The sequence below is a fragment of the Corvus brachyrhynchos genome, unplaced genomic scaffold, assembly GCF_000691975.1.
Source record: "Corvus brachyrhynchos isolate BGI_N302 unplaced genomic scaffold, ASM69197v1 scaffold22, whole genome shotgun sequence".
NCBI lineage: Eukaryota > Metazoa > Chordata > Aves > Passeriformes > Corvidae > Corvus > Corvus brachyrhynchos.
Window position 1 is genome coordinate 3,539,910 of NW_008238355.1, and position 2,273 is coordinate 3,542,182.

General features: G+C 41.7%; 1 protein-coding gene and 1 long non-coding RNA gene across 3 annotated transcripts in view; one reads left to right on the forward strand and one right to left on the reverse strand.

The window, feature by feature from the left end:
- The window catches only part of LOC108446987, an 8,339-nt gene extending 6,072 nt beyond the window's left edge, over positions 1-2,267 (reverse strand). Inside the window, exon 1 of the long non-coding RNA XR_001862331.1 lies at positions 1,766-2,267. This is a non-coding gene — a long non-coding RNA (uncharacterized LOC108446987). The remainder of the gene's footprint in view (positions 1-1,765) is intronic.
- RNF38 (ring finger protein 38) overlaps positions 1-2,273 on the forward strand; it is a 90,162-nt gene that overhangs the window by 45,502 nt on the left and 42,387 nt on the right. The gene's annotated exons all lie outside the window — the stretch shown is intronic.

Consider the following 2,273-nt stretch of genomic DNA (forward strand, 5'->3'; position numbering starts at 1 on the left):
TCTTAAGATTTTTCATGTGTGGACTCATTGCATTAAGAGGGACGTATCATTGTTGAGAGCATTACTGGTAGTGCTAAGAACTTGTTTAATTTTATAGCACCAAAAGCAGTCCTTCTTGTCTTACAAAGAAATCTAATATAGCATAGGTATGGAATACATTTCCCATTTTACTTGCTGTAGCAAAGTGATTAGAATTGAGATTTATGTTAAAGTAATCGCTGCTTTGGAAGTGGGAGCTTTTAAACCTCAGTGCATGAGTCAGGGCGCCCTTTTCTCTTGTTTGTAATTGCTTTCATTTTTGTTTAGAAGTATAAATATTAAATAAAATAACTGAATAAATTTCTTTATAGAGCACAGCATTTAGGGAAAGGTACCTGTAAGAAGGAACTGGTATTGCTTGGTATATTACTTTAATGCTCAAGCAGTGGACTCCTATTAGTGTTAGAGATAAATGCAAGTATATCATCCTGCAGAGCCTTTCAATCATACCAAATTTATTTAGATTTAAAAATACTTTTTTGTCCCTTGGGTGGCTGTTTCACCAGTGGTGTGCTTCCATTAAAGAATGCTAATTCATCTTGAAAAGAAAGTCCAAAGATGCAACCCTTAACTACTGTTGTGACATCTCTTTTCAGAGGTCTCATCAAGTTGTCTGTTCTGTGCAGTTAAAAACTAAATTGACCATCCAGCAGTAATGAAAAAAATAAATCACTATGGGGCAATCCAGTGGAATTTTTTTCACTACTACCAAAGGGTTGGTAATTATACTTTGCTTTTCTCCTTTTTAGCTTATTTTAATTTATTTTACTTTCATAGTATGTAAAGGATTTATTTTTGCTTTTTGGTTCTTATGACTGAAATACATAGCTACATAATTTATTTTACTATTTCTAACTTTTAAATTTCCCAGCTATAGTTAGTACATCTTCCACACACGTTTTGTGTCACCTGCCTTAGGTGACCCTGCCTTGACAGGGAGGTTGGATGGGATGATCTCCAGAGGTCCCTTCCAACCTGAACAGTTCCGTGCTTCTGTGAATTAACTCTGATTTGCCTGTTAATGGACATCATCATGGATATCAGGTATTCGGTCTGTAATACAGAGGCCTGTCAACTCATTAAAAAGATATTTTCACAAGAAGGGAAGTATTTGTAAATTCTAATCCTGAAGTAAAAATAATCATCTTTGTGTTCCACTTTGGATGGTGCAGTGTCTGGTAGCATAAGCCTACGAAATTCACACATAGCTGAACAAAAAATGATTCACGAATTCAGACATTTGAAGGACCCGTCACATTTATTTATAAGTGATGTCTAATATAGGACTATATTCACCTCTTGTGGGGAATGTGTGAGGGACAGTACATAGAAAAACAGGAGTATTAGGAAGAATTTCTTTTGCCCCCTCCAATTTCAAAAATAGAAAAAAAATCTTCCTGTCAGTTAGGACAGGTCAGATTCATTCCTCATGGTATGTACTGTTGTCACATCCCCACGCCCTCAGACTCTTAGTCCCAGTTCATTCTGTCTATGTTTACTGAGCAGCTTTATGCCTTTTTCATTTCACCTCTGGCAGCTGTAAGGATGTAATTTACCAATTTTCAACCACTTTCAGACCTACTGAATCATCTTTAGAACATTAATTCTTTATATGTGCAGTAGATGGTTTTTTTTCCTGGATCAGAGTTGGGGGAAACTTTAATTAGGCTGAGGTAGAGAGTGCAGGGAGGTTTGAAAGGTGAAAAATAAGGCGGTAGTATCTTACTGAAGGGGATTAGCTCGAGTGCATCAGTTGTATGAGGCTCCATTTGCTCCCTGTGCTGATCACTGCTGCATCTCAGAGCTCGGCCCCCCGTGGCACTGTCAGCAGAAGGCTGATCCTGTTTCTCCAGTGACTCCGAAAGGAGGTTAGAGCCAGGTGTGGTTCGGTCTCCTCAATCGACAGAACAAGAGGACGTGGCCTCAAGCTGCGCCAGCGAAGGTTCGGGTTGGACATCAGGCAGGATTTCTTCAGCGGGTGGTTAGACACTGGAACGGGCTGCCCAGGGACGCGGTGGAGTCGCCGTCGCTCAAGGTGTTTAAGGAAAGACTGAACGTGACACCCGGTGCCACGGTCTGCTTGACGAGGTGGAGACCGGTCCCAGGTTGGCCTCGGTGATCTCGGAGGTGTTTCCCGACGCAGTCAGCTGCGTGATCCTGTGAAACCGAAACTAAACAGAGGCCGACGAGGCCAGGCCGGGCGGGGGCCGCGCCGTCACCGCGCCGCGCAGGCG